General features: G+C 50.2%; 2 pseudogenes; one reads left to right on the top strand and one right to left on the bottom strand.

The window, feature by feature from the left end:
* Positions 1 to 21812, top strand: part of LOC138850340 (sorting nexin-7-like) — a 415797-nt pseudogene that overhangs the window by 225841 nt on the left and 168144 nt on the right.
* Positions 608 to 1772, bottom strand: LOC138850271 (heterogeneous nuclear ribonucleoprotein A/B-like; annotated as a pseudogene).

Genomic DNA, 21812 nt, shown 5'->3' on the forward strand with positions numbered 1-21812 from the left:
GAAGGGCAACCAGGCTCCAGAACACCTTCTGTGGGGCGGCTCCAGGGCCAGGTTGTGAATGGGCTGGTCCCAAGATTCACAAATCCACTGTGACGTGTGAAGCTGCCCAGCGCACCATCAGAGCAAGGCAAACTGGTTGCAGGTGCTCATTGTTAAAGCTGTGGGCAAGCTTTCCACTGAGGTTCTTCGGGACCTGATGCTGTACTCGCTGTACCAGGGAGGCATCCATTTGAAAGGCGTTTCTCAGGGCCAGCACTGTGGCATAGCGGGTAAAGCTGTTGCCTGCAGTCCTGGCATCCCATGTGGGTGCCAGTTCAAGTCCCGGCAGCTCCACTTCCAATCCAGCTCTCTGCTACAGCCTGGGAGAGCAGTGGAAAGTCCTTGGGCCCCTGTACCCACGTGGGAAACCCAGAAGATCCTGGCTCCTAGCTTCAAGTCAGTGCCTCTCCAACCATTGTGGCCAATTGGGGAGTGAACCAGTGGATGGAAGACCTCTCTTTCTCTCTCTCTCTCACTGCCTCTCCTCTCTCTGTGTAACTCTGACTTTCAAATAAATAAATAAATAAATCTTTAAAAAAAAAAAAAAGGAAAGAAAGAAAGGTGTTTCTCAAGGCCAGTGGTAAGCCAAGTGTGGTGCTGGGGGTGCGTTGCAGCGGTCCAGGTCGAAGGTCCCTGATGTGGGATTGGGCAGGTTGGCTTATGAAAGACATTTCACAGGAGGGCGGGACAGAGTAAAGGCCGAGTGGCAGATAATTGGGATTTCTGACTATGACACCACTCACCTGATCACAAGGTCTCCCTGGAGAAGGTGCCTACCAGACAGGTAGCAATTTTTTTTCCTAAGATACAGTTTACTCTTTACAACCAGGGTCCAGAGGTCCAGGCTTCAGAGCGGCAGCAGGAAGCAGACACTCCAATCTGGTTTTGGGTAACCTGGTGATAAAATCAGCCTGTAACGCCGCCCTGGCCTGAGACACCACACTGCCTATATCAACTAGCGCCCTGGAAATAGTAAACAGGAGAGTGAATTCCAGGGGGGAAATTTTAAATAAGATACACATGGGACAGGCCATAGAGAGTTTGTCAAGTTAAATTTGGTACATAATAGCATTCACTCTGTATCCAAACCCAGCTTGTGCAGGCATCACCCTCCTGCTGCACCTCAGTATGGCTTGCAGTTATTCTGGTGGCCACTCCCCTGACCTCTACCTCCACCGCTGCCACCACTGCCTCGGATCCCCCGGCTGTGGTTCCTGTGGTCCCCAGAGCCATACTGCTGCTGCTGATGGACCTCCTTGGGCTGGGCCACCTTGATTTCACACTTGCTTCCACTGATGGTATGGAACTTTTTCTCCAGAACCTTCTTCACGGGGTCTTCTTTGAAGGTGATAAAAGCAAAACTCCATCCTTTGTTCGACTTTGGATCCATTGGAAGCTCAATGGCCTCAATCTCCCCAAACTCGCCAAAGCACTCCCTGATCTTTTCCTCAGTAGCTTCAGGATTCAGACCCCCCACAAACATCTTCTTCACTGGGTCCTTCTTCATAGCCATGGCCTTTTAGGGTCAATGACATGGCCATCCAGCCTGTGCACCTTCTGGTCTAGGACCTTCTCCACACTGGTTGCGTCTTTGAAGAGGATAAACCCAAATCCTCTTGACCGTCCAGTGTTGGGATACACTTTTATTGTGCAGTCAACGACCTCACCAAACTTAGTAAAATAGTCCTTTAAATCTTGTTGTTGATATCCCAGCTCAGACCACCAACGAACATTTTCCCTTTGTCCTCCTAGTTCTTGCTGGCATTTATCTGGTCCCCCTCCGCGCCATTCTGATTCCAGCTCTGGGCCCCGCGGTCCGGCCTCCGGCCCCTGCTGCCTGCCCTGGTCCCGGCCGGGCGACTCCCATCGGGGGCGGCCTGGTGTCCGTTCTCAGTGGCGCCCAGGCTCCAGCCCTCCCGGCCTGACCCTGAGCTCCAGCGGCGGAAGGTCTCGGTGGCTGCTGCCTCTGTAGCCCCCCACAAGGACGAGGCCTGGAAGGGTGGTGCCCTGGGGACCCCTGCTGCCGCTGAGCCAGGCCCCCTCCCCAGCAGGGCAGCGTCAGGCGCACCTGGCCCCCCCAAGGGCCCCGGCGAGGAGCCCCGAGTGAGGAGGCACAAGCATGCCTCTGAGTCACCAGGGAGAGACAAGGGGAAGTTGTCTAAGCTCAAACCCGCCCCGCCGCCTCCCCCATTCCAAGTGGGGAGAGCCGGGAAACCCTCTCAGAGCCCGAGCCAGGAGGCGGCTGGGGAGGCAGCCCTTGGCACGAAGACAAAATCCACAAGCCTGGCTGTGGACACAACGAGCTGTGAGGCTGCCGAGCCCGGGCAGCCAGGGGACAGCCTCAAAAGGCCTGTGCTCCTGTACCAAAGCCACAGTCCGCCCCCAAGCCCTCAGGGACCCCTGCCAGGTCGGCCCCCCCCCGCCTCGCTGCTGTTGGCGGCCGACCACCCTTCTTCCACCTCCTTTATCCTGCTCATATCCACGCGCGTGTCTTTTAGGAAAACCCGCCAGCCCCCAGAGCGCATCACCAGCGGCACCATCTCCCAGGGCGTGGTTCTGGACAGCACCGAGGCCCTGTGCCTGGCCATCTCCAGGAACTCGGAGCAGATGGCCAGCCACAGCGCCGTGCTGGAGGCCGGCAAAAACCTCTACACGTTCTGCGTGCGCTACATGGATTCCATCCAGCAGATGAGGAACACGCTCGCCCTCTGAGAGGCCGTCAACAAACTGGAGAACAACCTGTGGGAGCTACAGATCTGCCTGGCGACAGCAGGCGGCCCAGAGGGCCACGCAGGACTTCAGCAAGCTGCTCAGCTCCATGAAGGATATCAGCGACATGGTGCAGAGGTAGCAGGAGCCAGGCCTGCAGCCCACGAGGGCTTGCCTGCGCCGACGCCCGTGCCCACGCCTGTGCCGGCTGCTGGCCCTGGCTGCCCGGGTTGTGCACCAGCTGTCCTGCACCAGCCCCACTGCCCCCGCCCTCGGGGAGGGCCTCCGTGGACCGCGGCTGGCACGCTGGGCGGCTTCAGACCGCGCCGAGCCCTCAGCCAGCTGGAGAGGTCGCTCCACTCGGCGTCTTTGCTGCGGTTTCCCTTATGGCCACTGGAAGCCTGCGACGGAGGACCCCCAGGCTGGGCAGGCTGAGCGCTGCTGCCAGGCCTGCTCTGCACAGGGGGCACACAGGGCCAGAGCCAGCCAGCTTGCAGGCCCCGGGCAGGTGGGGGCTGGGGGGGTGAAGGTGGGGGTGTTCCTGCCATCTGTCCACGCCACGTTCCCAGGCCCAGTTCCTGTTCTCATGTGACGTGCACTGCGTATCCTGGGTAGGAAGCTTGAGTCTGGAGGGTGGTAGGGTCGCTGTCCTGAGGCAGTGGCTAGCTGGGTGACTGGCTGGGGCAGGCCTGGCCCCATGCTGTGGAAGGATCTGCATTCCTGACCAACACCCTCCCCCTCCTCATCTGAGACAAAGTGGATCCTTGTAGGGCCCAGTCCTTGGCGACAGGTGCTGACTTCTCCAGGAAAGGAGCTGTCGCTGGGCACCGGCACACACAGGAGGAGGGTCTGAGCAGAGCGGGTGCACCCCTGAACGGGGCGGGTGTCTCTTACTTAATTATTGTGAGCCACACTTGGCCTGTTGTTTCTGTGGAGTCATCCGGGAGCCTTAGGAAAACCACAAACCAAATCCCAGGGAATGCTTTAAAGAGCCGGCCTTGGTGTCTTCCCAGGGCTACTTAAGGTGCGAGCTAAGGTGTGGAGACCCTGACTCCTCCTTGACCTTGACCCAGAGCAGCTGGTGCAGGGAGTGGGGCCCCTGGGGCCGGCAGCCCTGCACAGCCCTTATTTGCACAGTGACCACCTGAACCTGTGTCTTAGCTCCCTGGGGGCGCAGCGGCCTTGCAGACCCAGAACAGGCCACAGGGTGAGAGGTCCTGGCGTCACCTTCTGTTAACATGTGCCACTATATTTTGCATTTATACCTTGGTATTACACTCTTTTATAAATAGTTTCCCCCTGTCCTCCATCTGGAATGCCTATGGTGCCCCTTCCTCTCTCGGTCCAGTTACATTTTGTTTCTGTATATGACTCTCTTGTGTTTTTTAAATAAAGAACCATTTACAACAACAACAACAACAAACAGTGCTCAAATCTACGTGGACGCCAGGCCACAGCAGAGGAGGGCCTTGCTTGTCAAGGAAGCCTGGTTTGAGCCTCATTTGAGCCTGGTTTGGGGAAAAAGGAAAATAAATGGATGACATAATTTCAGGCCTGGCACAATGAACAACCTAGTTGGAAAGAGGAAACATGCATATATACAGCACTAAAACTTAGTTATAAATGATTTTGAGAAATGCAACCCCTCGAGCCAGGCTGTGGGCTCTCAGCTACCACAAAACTGCGCCTCAAGGAGAAACTGGGATGCCTTAAGCAAGACCCACCCTGGGACCTAATTAGAGGTTGTCCCAGCCGTCTTCAGCTTCCAGTGCCTCCTGCAGCCCATCAGCCTCACACCCAGTCTGCTGTCTGAGGGGGTCAAGCCATCTGCCCTGGGAGTCAGGACAGTGGCAATTCTAGGTCACATCAAGGAGCTTTGGGCCTGTGCCTGGCCGGGTTCACCAAAACTTTTAAAAATGTATGAGGCCCACGTTGTGGCACCAGCACCCCATATGAGTTCAGGCTCAAGTGCTGGCTGTTCCACTTCTGATCCAGTTCCCTGCTAATGTGCCTGGGAATGCAGCTGAAGATGGCCCAGGTACTTGGGCCCCTGTACCCAATGTGGAAGACCCTGATGGAGTTCCAGGCTCCTGGCTTTGGCCTGACCCAGCCCCAGTTACTGAGATCATTTGGAGAGTGAATCAGCAGATGGAAGCTATTTCTATCTCCTGCTCTGTAACTCAGACTTTCAAATAAATTTTTTTTGACAGGCAGAGTTAGACAGTGAGAGAGAGACAGACAGACAGAAAGACAGAGAGAATGGTCTTCCTTCCATTGGTTCACCCCCAAATGGCTGCTACAGCCGGCACTCTGCACCAATCCGAAGCCAGGAGCCAGGTGCTTCCTCCTGGTCTCCCATGTGGGTGCAGGCGCCCAGGACTTGGGCCATCCTCCACTGTCTTCCCTGGCCACAGCAGAGAGCTGGACTGGAAGAGGAGCAACCGGGACAGGACCGGCGCCCCAACCGGGACTAGAACCCAGAGTGCTGGCACAGTAGGTGGAGGATTAGCCTAGTGAGCTGCGGTGCTGGCTGTTAAATGTTTTTTAAAAAAGTGATTTATTCTTAAGTACAAAATAACATAATTTAGCCCAGGCTCACTTGCATAAGGGCTAAAAAGAATGTTAACAAACTCAGCCCAAGGTCTGGTGTTAATGCTGGAAACTTTCCTTCAGGGGGTGAATCTCAAGCCAGTTTTTAAAGAACATGGATTGCAACAAGGAAAATGCCTCAAAATGAGGAGAAGGCACCAGCACATAGAGACACAAGACTCTCAGTCGGTTCTGTTTTAAGACAAAAAAAAAAATACTATGCATGGAAGGGTGGGGAAGTCACAGAGAGAGAGAGAAGAAACAGATGGGGGTGCGGGGAGAAGAGGAAGAGGAGGAAGGGGAGGAGAGACTTCTCATTTTGTTTGAGGACACAGCCCTTAGGAAAATAACTGGAAATCGGAAGATGCATTGGCATTCTCTTTCTGCCCTCCCTGTATGGACAACTGGTGTCCAGATGTCTGCCCAGCTCCGGTGGCTAAGGTTAGTTTATCGAATTAAAGCGATTACTGCAGGCAGTCACTAGGAGTCCATTTGCACTCTCTCCTCGATGCCCTCCAAACCCTGCATCAAGGGGACAGGCTCACCTGCTGACCCTGGAGGCTATTTATATCCTCTTGATCTCCGTGTGATTAGTAAAGGCAATTAAGCAGCTGGAGCTGGGCCAATCCGAAGCCAGGAGCCAAGAGCTTCTCCTAAGTCTCCCATGCTGCTGCAGAGGCCCAAGGACTTGGGGCATCTTCTCCTTTTCCAAGCTACAGCAGAGAGGTGGATCAGAAGAGGAGCAGCCGGGACTTGAACCAGCATCCAAATGGGATGCAGGCACTGTAGGCGGGTGCTTAGCCTACTATACCACAGTGCCAGAACTGGGTTTACCAATTTTTAGAGATTTATTTATTTATCTGCAAGACAAACAGGAGAAAGGGGGAGAGCTAGATAGAATGAAATGCAATGCAGAGATGCTCCATCTGATTCATGTCTCAAATGCCTGTGGCAGCCATGGCTGGACCAGGCTGAAGGAAAGAATCCAACAACTTGAGCCATCTGCTGCCTCCCATTACTACAGGAAATATGGCTTAGAAGCTCTGGGTCTTGAACCAGGCACTCTGATATGGATGCTGATGTCATATTGATGGCTTTACCCATGGTCCCACGATGTCTACACCTGCCTTCTTAAAACATAAAAAGTTTATTGAAAAGCAGCATTACAGTGAAGAGGCAGAGGATGAACAGTGGGAGCAAAGGGAGAGGGAGGTGGTGGTGCTGGGGTGGAGAGAGAGAGAGAAATACCTTCCATCTACTGGTTCACTCCCCTAACGCCTGCAAATTCAGGGAAAACCTCCTGGCTGCCTTGAATATTTTATTTTTTATGATTTTTATGTTCTTATTTGAAGGACAGAGATACAGAGAGAGGTAAAGACAGAGAAAGGACTTCCATCCACTGGTGCACTCCCCAGATGGCCGCACTGGCCAGAGCTGCGGGGATTCAAAGCCAGGAGCCAGGAGCTTCTTCCAGGTCTCCCACATGGGTGCAGCGGTCCAAGGACTTGGCCCATCTTCTACTGCTTTCCCAGGCCATAGTAGAAAGCTGGATTGGAAGAGGAGCAGCCGGGATTAGAATCTACGCCCATATGGGATGCCAGTGCTGCAGGCCAGGGCATTAACCTGCTGTGCCACAGCACCGGCCCCTGAATATTTTCCCTTCCTGTACTTTGGACTCTAGGCCAGAATCAAAGTGTCTCTCTTAGAAGTCCAGCCATGTGCCAGCAGGTCTTGGGACTTCCTACCCTACAAGACCACATGACACAGTGCCTTATCCCATGATGCCCTTGGGAGCCACGGGTCCACAAGTGCAGATTCCATTAGCATCCCCTCCATTATTCTGATGAGTACCCCCTTCCTCCCCCTCTGCACTCCAAGACAGCCACAGAGGCACACTGACTCCATGCCTGCTATCCCTCCCCCATCACTCTCCAGCCTCCAGGTCTAACCCAGTCCTGGAGGCCACAGGAAAAGCACACTATGTTGCATTTTCAAAGCACCTGACCCAGGCACTAGGCTTTTAAATACAACCTCCAGCAGGTTCCTCATTAATGGCTCCACCCTGGCTCTGCACTGTGTTCTGTACCTGCGTCTTTAACAACATTTATTACTGAGCCGGCGGTGTGGTACAGTGGGTTAAGTCCCCAGGCGTGATCCCAGCTCAACAAATTAATACTTGTAACAGTGAAGTAATGGGACACATGGTGTGATTTATGACCGGATTTATTTATTTATTTTTGGACAGGCAGAGTTAGAGAGAGAGAGACAGAGAGAAAGGTCTTCCTTCCGTTGGTTCATCCCCAAGTGGCAATTATGGCTGGTGCTGCGCCGATACGAAGCCAGGAGCCAGGTGCTTCCTCCTGGTCTCCCATGTGGGTGCAGGGCCCAAGCACTTGGGCCATCCTCCACTGCACTTCCGGGCCACAGCAGAGAGCTGGACTCGAAGAGGAGCACCCGGGACAGAATCCAAGGCCCAAGCGGGACTAGAACCTGGGGTGCCGGTGCCGCAGGTGGAGGATTAGCCTAGTGAGCCACGGCATCGGCTTCTTTTCTTTCTTTTTTTTTTCACTAATGACTTCTTAATACATTTCCGTGAGGAAAGTGCGTGGACGCACATGCACACACACACGCTGGAGTTCAGGGCACCACAGCCTGACAGCAACAGCAGCTCAGCGAGGGGCCAGGGCAGAGGGGACACAAAGAGCTCCCCCAGGGCAGCGCTGGGTTCTCCTCGGGACTCTGCTGCTCCCTCAGGATAGGAGCCAGAGAGACCGCGGGAAGAGTGGTCCACGGGCAAGGGAGGAAGGGTCGGGACCCCCAGAGAGAACGGAAGCCGGAGCTCCAGGTGGCAGAGCGATCATTAAATCCACCGAGGGGAAACACCACAGCTGGGAAGGGCGGGGACACGGACACGCGGGACAACCCCGCAGCGGGACCCTGGGGCAGCGCCTGCACTTCTCAGAGTCCGTTCTTGTGCGTGAGCACAGAAGTCACCGCGTGCCCGGCACAGCCCCGCCTTCCTCCCCTTCCACACCCAGGGCGCCCGGCACCCTCCCCCGAGTCACAGGCCCTCCGCCAAGCACCCCTCCGTGCTCCATTCAGCCTGCACCGCGCGCTCCTCCCAGGGCCCCAGAGCGCCCAGAGCCCCACCCCAGGGCCTCACCGCGGCCCTCAGCCTCCGGAGCCGCCGCGCTCCCAAGCCACGCCCACCGCCGCGCGGCCCGGCGCTTTCCCGCCCTCCGCGAGCCCCGCCCACCCGCCCGTTGCCCTCAGCCCCTCACACAGCCCAGGCCCCTGCGCCCCGAGGGCGCCATCGATGACCCCCAGTCCGGCCTGCAGGCCGCCGAGGGCCCTGGGGGCTGCCGCCCCCCTGGGGAACCCGGATGCGGACCTGCTTCAGAAAACAGAGCTGTGGACAATGGAGGACCCCGCGCCAGGGCTCCGGAACAGGGACAGCGGTGCGGGGTCACTTGAGGGCCGCCTTCCGGAACCGGAGTCAGAGGAGAAGACAGGGAACCGCGGACGCGGGGCGGACCCCGCGCGAGGGACAGGGTTCCAGGAGGACGGGCGCCGGCCCCAGGCTCAGGACGCCGCTCCTCGGGAGGAGGATGCGGGAGCCGCGCCCACAGCTCCCGGGAGGGCGGGAAGGGCCGGGCCCCCTGGAGGAGGCCGCGGGGCTGCGGAGCCCGGGCGGCAGGGGGCGCTCTCCGGGACCACAGCCTCCTGGTGTTTGTAACTCCAGGCCTTTCATTCTTACTGTTGTGTTTATTCATTGGAGAGAATTACAGAGAGGGGAGAGGCAGAGAGAAAGGTCTTCCATGCTCTGGTTCGCCCTCCAGATGGCCACTACAAGGGGTCTCCCAGGCAGGAGCAGGGCCCCAAGCCCTCGGGCCATCTTGCATGGCTTCCCCAGCCCATTAGGAGAGAGCCAGAATGGAAGAGGGGCAGCCGGGACAGGAACCAGCGCCCATGGGGGAAGCCGGCCCTGCAGCCAGAGGCTTAGCCCACCAGGACACAGCACAGGCCCGTCCCACGGCGTTTTCGGTGCTGTGCAGAGAAACTGACTTGAAACTTAGCAGACTCCAGGAGCTAGAATCCTGCTGTCTTTTCTCTTAGAGAGAGGAGGCCTTGCCTCCTGCGTCCTGACTTGTAGTGTATAACTTTGTTGCCTGCAGAAGTGTCTGAGGGTTAAAGTGCAGTTAAGGAAGTGGGGTTAAGGTGGCGGCAGGTCGTCCCCCACTGTCTTGGGCTTAGAGGCTCTGGAGCTGGCGCAGTCACACTAAGGAGAGGAGCCCAGGAGCTGCAGCATGGGGGGGACAGGCCATGCACAGAGGGGCAGGGTTGGGCAGCGCGGTGGCACAGCGGGTTAGATTCCCAGCCTGCAGAGCCCGTCTCCATGGGGCCTGCTCCACTGGCTCTGCAGCTCTCTGCTGGGGCCTGGGAAAGCAGTAGAGGATGGACCAAGTCCTTGGGCCCTTGCACCCACATGGGAGACTTGGAAGAAGCTCCTGGCTCCTGGCTTTGGATCGGCACAACTCTGGCCATTGGCCATTTTGTGAGTGAACTAACGGAATAGAAGACTCTCTCTGGCTTGACCTCTCTCTGTAACTCTTTCAAAATAAATAAAATAATTATTAAAAAAAATAAAAGAAGCGCAGTGTCCGTGTCCCTGGGGCCTCCATTTGTTCACTCATCTCTTCCCTGAAAGGTTGATGCGCCCAAGGCAGCTGAGAACCCTGGGGTTTGAGTCATTCAGTTTGTTTTGTACCTTTTCTCTCTATCCTTATCCTCTCTTCTCATTGTGTGTGTAAGTGTGTGTGTGTGTGTGTGATTATTTGTTTATTTATTTTAGAGTTAGCACAACAGAGAGAGTGAGAGACAGAAAAAAGTCTTCATCTGTTGATTCACCCACCAAATGCCTACAGTGGCTGGACCTGGGCTGATCTAAAGCCAGCAGTTTATCCAGGCCTCCCACGTGGGTGCAGGGCCCAAGCCCTTGGGCCATCTTCCACTGCTCTCCTAAACAATAAGCAGAGAGCTGAATTGGAAGAGGAGCAGCCAGGACACGAACTGACTCCCACATGGGATCCTGGCCCTGCTGACAGAGGCTTCCCCTACAAAGCCACAGCCAGGCTGCATCTCCTTCTACTTTAAATCAGATGTGGAGAAATCCTGTCTGAACCCCGTGCTCACATTAATGAGATTGTAGGGATGTGTGGGAAAGAAGCTTTCCTCCAATAGGGGTGAAAACAAAATCTGTGTCTTTGTGCTTTTTCCACATAAACTCTTAGGTGGTTTTTCTAGTTCAGTGAACAATGTGCCTAATATTTTGGTGGGGATTGCCTTGAATTTGTCATTTGCTTTGGATGGAGTGGAAATTTTCATCATGTTAATTCATGTAATCCATGAACATGGATGTCTTTCTAGTTTTTGTGTCTGCTTCAATGTCTTTCATTGGTGTCTTGTAATAGTCATGGTAGAGAAAACAGTAAGAAATGGACAAGCAGGAGTGCTTTCTACATGGCTTGGCACATGTTTTAATGAGATGTGGGGGCAAAGCATCAAGGCCTGTCTGTGTCTAGTACACAGTAACTACTCAGTCACATTAGTTCTTACCAGTCCATCACCATCTGCTCTTTCAGAATCTTCCTCCTTGTCTTAGAAACATGGGTAGCTGTTCATAGTGTAATGGACTATTCTGCTCACATATGTTAATGTTCTTCTAATGATTCAAATGTTTAGTATTATTAATGTCTCAAGGGGCATCATCTACATATATTTGGTATGTCCCTTATTAATTGTGAAGGTACTTCTCCAGGTTGTATCCTGTAAAGGGACTTGCAAGATCAAAGTTCTGGTACATTCCTGATGGTGCTGTTCTGGCCCCATTGCCTGGCAAGAAGATTTTCCCATTCACATTCACAGCCACTGATGAGAATGTTCTTTTCTATACCCCCTTGCAGAAACTAGACAGCCCCTGTTACCTTCTGTTAACTTTTACCAGCACTTAACTCTTTGTTGTGAGATTTTATCAACTCAGATTACACTCAATAGGACTGGAAAGGCTGCGATCAATGGGATGGTCTGTGTTCTCTTGTATTGGATGACTGCTCTGCTCTGAGATAATCAGACTACAGCAATGCGAGCACACGAGTCTTGCATGGTGGACGCCACTGCATGTTGGGTTCCTGCAGTGTTCTGGATTTTGTGTCTGAGGCCCTCGTTTCTCTGTTGCTCTTTCCTTTCTCTCTGCTTGCTTCCTTATTCTTTCTTCCCACTGACCTTGGGATTGGTCTGCTCCTGTTTTACTAGGATTTTGAGATACTTCAATAGGTTATTGGAAGTCTTTCTAATTATTTGATGTAGGAGCTTAATCCCATAACCTTTCCTCTGCATACTACTTTTAGAATTTCCCATCAGATTCAGTGTGTTGTGCTTCCATTTTAATTGGTTTCAGGGAATTTTTAAATTTCCCTCTTGATTTCTTATCCAGCCTTTATTTATTTGTATATCTTTGGAGGTTCTTTTGTTGTTGATTTCTACTATTATAGCATACATTATAATTTTTTTGAATTTGTAAGATTTGCTTTATGGATCTGTCTTAATGAATGTCCCATGTGCAGATGAAAAGAATGTATATTCTGCAGCTGTGGAGTGAAATATTCTGTAGTCATCTTTTATGGCCATTTGGTCTGTAGTAGCTTCTCTCTGATGTTTGTTAATTTTTTTTCCAGGTGATCTCTTTCTATTGATGAAAGGTGAGTGTTGAAGTCCCCCACTATTACTGCATTAGAATTCATGTGTCCTTTAGATGGAATAATTTTGTTTTATAAATTAGGGTGCTGCAGCAATGGGTGCTGTGGGGAGCAACTCGGACTATACTGTTACTGGAATTAAGACTTATTCTATACATCTGCTCTCCCACAATATGGCGCTGGGAGAGAAGAAAACAGCTTCTACACCGCTGCCTCCAGTTCAGCCAATAAACTGTAGGACTTGCTCCTGATTGGAGGAGAGCAGCGTACTCGGCGTGTGGGCAGCCGAGTTAGGATTGGCGGAGGAGGACTATAAAGGAGGAGAGAGACGGCATGCACCAGGAACATCTAAGGGGAACATCTAGCTGAAGGAACACCTGTGCAGCCCCCGAGAGAGCCGGCCGGCGGTGTGCCGCTCCGCTGCGGAAGTGGGGAATGTGGCCAGGGGGAACTGCCCTTCCACGGAGGTGGAAGGGATAGTAGCCAACCCGGGAAGAACCAGCAGCAAACCCGGGGAGGGCCGAGCAGACGAAAGAACAGCGCAGGGTCCTGTGTCGTTCCTCCACGAAGAAGGGGAGCGACAGGTGCATATGTACTTACCATTGTCACATCCTCTTGTTGAATCAAACCCTTGATACTCATATAGCAACCGTCATCTCTTGTTCCAGTTTTTATCATCAAACCTATTTTATCTGATCCAACCATAGGTACTCTTGCTCACATCTGATATCCATTAGCATGAGGCATCTTTTCCCATCCTTTCCCTTTCAGTCTCTGTCTTTACTGGTGTGTTTCTTGTAGGTGACTTGTGGTGGGATCTTGGTTTTCATCCAGTCATCCTGTCTGTATCTTGTAACTGGGTAATGTTGTCTGTTGACATTCACAGTTATTATGGATAAGGGATGGCTTAGAGCTTTATTTTTAAAAATTTCATCATTTTATTGTGAGTACCCTATGTTCTTTTTCCAGTGGGTTTTCTGTCATGCGTCTTGATGGTGGCAGTGACTCCTTACTCTGAGTCACTTGCAAAGGCTCTGGGACAGGAACTGCACAAGGCAGACAGTGCTCCTGTCTCAGGAAGACCCTTTTCCGGCATAGGAGCCTGATGGTCTAGAGGTGATCAGAGAAACTCATTCTGTGTCTGACTGGGATCACTACTTGATCCTTTCAGTGTTCTTTGGTCCTGCTGTGTCACCCAGGGATCAAACTGACTGAATATAAATGATAGATCTTTGTACCAGAGTGACTCATGGGGGAAGCATATTCTCCAAATGGCCAAATGATGTCCCTGAATAACAAATGAGAATTCCTCAGTTCCTTGGATGTCACAGCATCAGATACACTTACCCAACCAGTAAAAGTGTTTCTACCTGTGCAGAAACTTCTTGGTTTGATAACATCCGATTTTTCCAATTTATTTTGCTATCCATGTTCTTTTGGTCTTAGCCCAAAAACTGTGTTGACTCTGCCCATTTCTTAGAGCACTTGTGCCATGTTTTCCCCTGTTAGTTTCATAGTTTCAGATCTTACATTTAGATCTTGGATCCATTTTCAGTCGATTTTTGTAAATTAAAATCCAATTTTCCCAGTCCCATTAAAATAGATGTGTATTTCTCCAGGGAGTGTTTTTCACACCTTTGTCAAAAGTAAGTGGGATGTAGCTGCATGAATTTCTAGGGGTTCACTTTTGTTCCATTGTCCTATGTGTCTATTGTTATGTTGGTACCATACTGTTTTGGTCTCAGTAGCCTTGTGGCATATCTTTAATTTTGAACTGTGGTGCCTTCAGCTTTGGCTTCATTGTATTAAGACTATTTTGAGTATTCAGAGCCTTTTGTGTTTTCATAAGAATTTTAAGATTTTTTTCTAATTCTGTGAGGATGTCATCAGTATTTTGATGGGGACTACATTGAATCTCTAAATTGTTTTGGGTAGTTTTGATATTTTAATAATATTAATTCTTCTAAATCAAGAACATATGCAGGAATTCCATAATTTTGTGTCTGCTTCATTTTCTTTCATTAGATTCAAGGTGTTTGAATTTTCATTGAGGAGGATTTTCACATCCTGGTTGAACTTATCACAAGGTAATTAAGTTTTTGTATCTGTATAGAATTGGATAGCACTTATCAATTCTCATCAAGATGGTTGTGAGTATATAATAAGATCATTGATTTTGGAATTCCAAACTGTGTAGCTAATAAAGAATTAATAATCCAGAACATATAAGGAATGGAAAAAACTTCACATGTCAGGTAGATGCCTCAAATTTGGAAATTTGGACTTTCCCTGGATCAGGAAAGTGAGATGTAAATAAGGCATTGAGGGCATTTGTTAAGTGTAGATGCTTTGTATGATTCCCTTCCATCTGTGCTACTCTGACATTAAACAAACCGCTTATCTGTCCCCAGTGTGCAGGGGACATAGGGTGATAATGACAGTGACTCTAATTCAGCAAGGGCAAAAATGGAGCCTACAAGGAAGTCATGATTCCAAGTTTTCAAGTTGAGATGGGCAAATCCAACTGGACTTCCTGGGATAGCTTTCAAGGCCGAGGACTAATCCTCTGTGACGTGGGGCCTTGCCTCTGGGTCTCAGCCTGTGATACTTCCATCGTCATTTGATCCAGTAATCATCCTTTCTTCTCACACTCCTCTGATGTTTGTCCTCTTCCTGGTGTCAGCAGCCTTCTCTTGGTTGTTTTGCGCATACACCTTACCTGAGTCAGTCTGCAATGCCCCATGCTTGGCTCTGACCACTTTCTACCAGGGGCTGTTCTCACGATCTCAGGCACCTCAGGAAAATATTTATTGACCTGATTTCTGTTGGTCATTGTGGTTTTTAATTTTTTATCTTTGCAACTAGCAGCATTGCCTAGCAAAAAAGCTGGGTCCACAGAGGTCCAGAATGAATCTCTATGCTGTCTGGCTCCAGGAGATAAAAATAAGAACATGGATCTCCACACAGAAATGACCTCCATGAGGTCTGGCACTCTCCAGCATTGCAGCTGAGGAGAAATCCTGAGGGAGAATCCCAGAGGTAAGGGACCGCACAGGACAGGCAGGGCTGTGTTAAATACTCGTTCACCTCGTGTGTTCTCTGCTCCCATTCTATCACCCAGTGGTTGAAAACAGACAGAGAATACATAACGGGACAATAGAAATGTGGGAAAAGCTGTGTCCAAGGAATGACCCTCATACTTTTGTTTGTTTGTTTTTAGCAGCAGAAATAGCAGTGCTTTATCCGAAGTCTACAAAACCCAACAATGCATTCTTGGAAGACAAGAGCCATGCTCAGCACAGGGAAGCTGGAGGTGAAAGCTCATGGGGTGGCCCTCCTACCATCAGGTGCTGTGGTGCTGAGACAACCTCTTAGTCTCTATGGACCCCAGGTTCCTCATTAGTGAGGTAAAGTGTGTATTGTTCCTCTCTGAGATCCTGCTGCTTAGGTTCCTCTGAGTCCCTGGGGAACCACACGTGCCCTGGGAACTGAGGCTGAGAGCTGACCTAGTCCCTCCTCTGTGTTTCCTCTCAAATCTGGAACTGAATACACATCTTCACAGGAGCTCAAGGGCCCAAGAACTTGAGCCGTCTTCCACTGCTTTCCCTGGCACATCAACAGGGAGCAGGATCAGCTGAAAGTGGAGCCGCTGGGACTCCACCAGCACTCATAGATGGGGCCAGTGTCTCAAGTGGTGGCTTAACCCACTATGCCACAGTGGCGACTCCTACATCTATTTAGGCATCAGATTTTTTTTTTTGACAGGCAGAGTGGACAGTGAGAGAGAGAGAGACAGAGAGAAAGGTCTTCCTTTGCCGTTGGTTCACCCTCCAATGGCTGCTGCGGTCGGAGCGCTGCAGCTGGTGCACTGCGCTGATCTGATGGCAGGAGCCAGGAGCCAGGTGCTTTTCCTGGTCTCCCATAGGGTGCAGGGCCCAAGCACCTGGGCCATCCTCCACTGCACTCCCTGGCCACAGCAGAGGGCTGGCCTGGAAGAGGGGCAACTGGGACAGAATCCGGCGCCCCGACCGGGACTAGAACCCAGTGTGCCGGCGCCGCTAGGCGGAGGATTAGCCTAGTGAGCCGCGGCACCGGCCAAGGCATCAGATTTTAAAATTTCAAAAAAATCCCAGTTATGATCATCCACTCAAATGGAAACCTTAAAATTTGCAGCTTTTGGCACTGGCATTTCATTCAGCAGTTAAGTGGCTTTTGCAATGTTCACATCCTATATTTGATTGGCGGGGTTTGAGTCACCAAAGGGTTTCCTGTCCAGATTCCTGCTAATGTGCACCCTAGGAGGCAGCATATGCTGGAACAAGTATTAGATCTCTTAGTTCTAAGGGTACAGTTTAACAACTTGCCATAGGATGCCAAAATCCCTTAAGCTGCCTGATAAAAAGAGCGGCTTCAGTGTTATAGAGTAAATGCATAGGATTAAGTTGTAAAGAGAACATATCGACAGGATCAAGTGTTAAAGTGATCATATAAATAGGACAAAGTGTTTGTAAATAAAAAATAAATAAATAAATGGAAACAATAATAGAATTCGAAAGTGAAGGCTGTAATAAGAAAAGTGGTCCATACAGCAGACTCATCAAATGAGTAGCACTGTGAACTCAGAATATCCCCATAAGTCATTCCAGTCTGGCTGGAAAGCCCAAGAGAGCATTTCAGGCATGGAAATCTAAGATCCTTTGGCAAAAAATGCCCTACACATAGGACACCTGTGGGTGAGCATGAAGTGGAAAGAAGTGGCCACTATGAAGGATGCACATTCCCTGAAGGGAGGAGAGAGCTGCCTCTTTGCTCATGGCCTTGTCGAGCTAGGTGGATCCAGAAGGCTTCTGTAGCTGAGGCAGCTCATGTCAAGCACCCTGGGTGAGCACTGAGGTCAGACATAAGAGTGTGATTTGTTAAAGACACAGTGAGAGCCACTGTGCACTGCCCTCTGTCCTCAAAGCTGCATCAAGGGACCTAATAGTAGAACTGTTCTCCAGAATCACTTCCTTTTAGTGCATTAAATGGAGGATATTCTTATGTCTCATAGGTTATAGTTCTGTCTAAGAGCTCACAGCAGATGTATCATCCGTGGGTTCTTCTTTGAAGACAATTAAGTTTCTAAAAGGAAAGAGGCAGGAAGAAAGAAGGGAAGAGCAGAAGGGGGCAAAAAGTGAAATCCCCTTTGAGAAGCAGTAACCTTGGACAGCCCTTTGCTAGGCTGCTGAGTAACAGTTCTCTTAGTTTTCTTATTCCATTCTGTCTTTTTTTCTTTCTCAGACTAAACAGGAGAGTTGGAGGAGGAAGAGGGGGAGAATAGGTGGGAGGGTAGGTAGGTGGGAAGAAGGACTATGTTCTTAATGTTGCATTTATGATATACATACAACATTAAATAAAAAAGTTAATTTAAAAAAACTCCTTCAAATATGTAACACACATATTCCTCAAAATAAGTATGTCATTATATAAATAGTTGAATAATTATATATAAATATATTATTAAAAGGCAGGCCAGTGCTGTGGCTCACTAGGCTAACCCTCTGCCTGCGGCACTGGGACCCAGGGTTCTAGTCCTGGTTGGGGCACCACTTCTGTCCCGGTTGCTCCTCTTCCAGTCCAGCTCTCTGCTGTGGCCCGGGAGTGCAGTGGAGGATGGTTCAAATGCTTGTGCCCTGCACCTGCATGGGAGACCAGGAAGAATCACCTGGCTCCTGGCTTTGGATCAGTGTAGCACACTGACTTCAATGTGCCAGCCATAGCAGCCACCTGGGGGGTGAACCAACAGAAAAAGGAAGACTTTTCTGTCTCTCTCTCTCTCTGTCTAACTCAGCCTGTTAAAAAAAATAAAAAAATAAAAAGGATTAGGTTCTTCCCACACATTGGCAGAATAAATTGGAGTTCTGGACAAAAAATGTCACCCTAGCCAAGTCTGACTGTTGCATGCATTTGGGGAATGATACAGTGATGGTACACATAGCCTTGGTTGTGTATGTGTGTATGTCTCTCTACATCTGGATCTCTACATCTCAAATAATTATAATTAAACAAAAAACATTTTCATTTTCATAAAATGTTTCATTTTATAAATTACTTGTTTCATCCAAAGGGCAAAAGGACAGAGAAAAGAGATCTCCTATTGACTGGTGTGCACCTAGGAGGCCTGAGCTAACCTGGGCCTGGCCAGGCTGAAACTTGGACTGGGTCCATCAGGATCTACCACATAGACTGCAGTGACACAAGTACTGGAGCCGTCACTGCTGCCTCACCGTGTGTGTACTTCCAGGAAGCTGGAGGGGAGAGTAAAGCAAGGACTTGGTCCCAGGTGTGGGGAGCAACTTGGACTAGACTAACTTACTGGAATTAAGACTTATTCTATGCATCTGCTCTCCCACAATATGGCGCTGAGAGAAAGAGACCAAACAACCTCTACGCAGCTGCCTCATCAGTTTGACATCCTGCAGGAGCTGATCCTGCTCCTGATTGGAGGAGAGCAGTGTGCTTGGCATGTGGGCAGCAGAGTTGGGATTGGTGGAAGAGGACTATAAAGGAGGAGAGAGACAACAACATGCACCAGGGAACATCTAAAGGGAACATCCGGATAACAACTGAGCAGCCCCCGAGAGAGCCGGCCGGTGGTGTGCCGCTCCCCTGCGGAAGTGGGGAAAGTGGCAGGGGGAACCGCCCCTCCACGGAGGTGGAGGGTCGGTAGCCAACCCGGGAAGAACCAGCAGCAAACCTGGGAAGGGCCGAGCAGACAAAAGAACAGCGCAGGGTCTAGTGTCGTTCCTCCGTGAAGAGGGGGAGCGACACCCAGGCACTCTGATTCAGGTGTGGGCATCCCAGGTGGCATCTTAACTGCTGTGCCAAATGCTTGTGCCAATTTCAACCTCTTAGAAGAAAAAATAGTACAAAGTATTTTCAACTTGAATTTACTACATCTTTTAGGTAAGATACCCAAACTGTACGTAATAAAAGAATAAATTCATAAATGTCCCAATATGTTCAAATTTCCTGTTGAAAGTCATTGATAAGAAAATGAATATACAGGCCAACATAGGAAGAAAACATTTAGAAATTGCATACCTGATATAACAATTCTTTTCAGAGTACCAAAAGAGCTCTCAAAATTCCTTTCTAAGAAAATAAAATGACCCATTTATCAGGAAAGCTTAAAATTCATCATTTCAAACAGGTAGAAAAGCCTTGAGATCTCTTTAAACAGCAGGTGGGGTGACTTCCTAACAGCCCTGAGAAAGGAAGGCTTGTTGGGACACATTTTCTGTCTTGGTATTTTTATACACATACATGACTATACAAGCGATACATGCTTAGGTGATTTGGGGACACAGTCTGTGGTGTCAGGGAAGAATCTATAACTATGAGACTGGCAGATGGGTAGGTTGTCCCCACCAGTGGGGGTCTTGTGCCTCAACCTAGCTTAGGCCCCTGGAAGGCAGAGTTCCAAAGATTCCATGACACGCTCCACCTTCTAATTCTGCGATGGCAACGGCCGACCGTTAGCTGCCACACAACAGCCAGTCCTAGCAGAGACTGAGCTACAGGCAGTGCCTTCAATCTAGGCTTTGGCAGTTTTATCCTTGTTTGTCCAGTGAAGAACTTCCCAGTGTTGTCGGGCTGTGGATCAGGAGTTTCACATCAGTAAGTGAAGCTGGACAGTTATTGTCACCCCTCAAGCCTACCTGAAACTCTTGGATGTCATTTGTTTGACCCTCGCCTGTGTTTGGGTTTGCTCTCCCCAGTCCCTGTTGTCCTGCTGTGACACACCATCAGCATGGCAGGATCCCACAGCTCTGCATCAGATCCCGAGGCAGAACTGAATGACCTCAAATGCCAGCAATTGCGATCCCAGCTGGCAAAGAGCCAACAGGACTGCTGGGAGCTCCAGGAGAAGTTTCTCATAGCTGAGGCTACAAACTTTGCTCTGGCCAGGGAGCTGAAAAAATACAGTAAGTTCTCTCGGGTCATTTCACCACAGTGATGATTGTCCTGTATCTTCTCCTGAGGAACTAAATGGTTTCCCTCACTACGTGATTTTTTTCTTCTATTTGCTGAACTTAATTTCCTCCTGACCACACTCCCAAGCTGACACACAGGGTTCGCAAGTTTTCCAAGGTAGCAGTGAGGTGTAGGGTGACAGGAGTGCTGAATCTGTCATGGATTCCTGATGAGGCATAGAGCCGCCTGTTGTCCTCAGGGTCAGGCTCCACCATATTGAGTGAATGTTTATGATCATCCTGTCTGTGTCAGCTCCTGCAGCCTTATACCATCACTGTGGACCTCATTTCTGGGGCTAACTCAATTCAAGCTTCTGTTGAGTTCCCATTGGCAAAGCACTGTCCTAGGTCCAGAAGTGGACATGTGTTCAGAGTGAGCAGGATGGGCTTCCAGAGAGACAGAGAGTCTCCTGTGCACTGGAACTCTGGTATCCATGGGAACACCCTCACAACACAGCCTCCCCGCTGAGAGAAAAGTCCTGCTCCTGGAGCACAAGTTCTTCTTCCAGAAGAGGAAGATGGTGCCTGAGACCTGGGAGTGGGAGCACAGGGTGTAGGGGGGGAATCAGGGCCACTCACCTGGGTGCTCCCCATTGCCCACCTTCTCTGTAACTTTGATTTCTCTCCCATTCATAGGTTCTATCTGGGTGCCTCTGTAGATTGTCACAATAAAATGTGCTCCTTCTTTCCTATACAACTCCAAGTATGATTCATCGCTCAAGATCAACAGAATCCATGAGGCCCTTATTGTGCTGTTTCTAATTTAGCAGGAACTATACTTTTTCTTGGGCCATATTGCCTCAGGGCCTTACTTTGTTATACATTGTACTCTACACAGTTCCATGAAAGATGGTCCCTTAAGTCTGAAATAACAAACACTTGAAATCTTTCCCAATGCAAGGAAACAGCCCTACACCCTTATCAAGCTCCCAAACATACAAAAGGTGACGACTTCATGCCCCAGGTTCCTGTTTGACCTGAGAGGCTGCAAGACTTGCTGAGTCCAGTGGCTCATGATTCAGTCTGAGCTCAGGGGCTGGGAACTCTGATTCTGTAAACACCAGTGGAATCACATTGTCAAGTCACCTTCTGTATCTTTGAAGTACTTTTTTCTCAGTTTATTGGGAAATAGCAGGGTCAGTGCTGTGGTTCAGCAGGTAAAGCCGCTGCCTGCAGTGCTGGCATCCCATATGGGTACTAGTTCAATTCAGGCTGGTCCACTACCAATCCAGCTCTCTGCTATGGCCTAAAAAACAGTAGAAGATAACCAACATGCTTAGGCCCCTGCATCCACATGGGAGACCTAGAAACAGCTCTTGGCTCCTGACTTCAGATTGGCACAGCTCCAACCTTGCAGCCATTTGGGGAGTGAACCAGCTGATGGAGTCTCTCTCTCTCTCTCTCTCTCTCTCTCTCTCTGCCTATGTCTTTCTGTAACTCTGCCTTTCAAATAAATAAATAAATCTTTTAAAAATTGGAAATTTCAGATGCTATGTAGTGAGGTGATGAAATACAGATGTGAAACTCCCAATCTGGAGCCTGGCCCTGGAGTTCTTTTGGTCTTCAGCAGGCACTGACTACAAAAGCACCTCCCTGAGTTCTGCGTGTCTGTCTTTCCCCAGATTGTGAGAAGTTTAAAAACATCATTGAGTCCATACTGACCAAGAAGCTCCACTTGGTGGAACCACTGGCAGAGAAGCCCACG

Source organism: Oryctolagus cuniculus, chromosome 7 (assembly GCF_964237555.1).
Source record: "Oryctolagus cuniculus chromosome 7, mOryCun1.1, whole genome shotgun sequence".
In the NCBI taxonomy this organism is placed as follows: Eukaryota; Metazoa; Chordata; class Mammalia; order Lagomorpha; family Leporidae; genus Oryctolagus; species Oryctolagus cuniculus.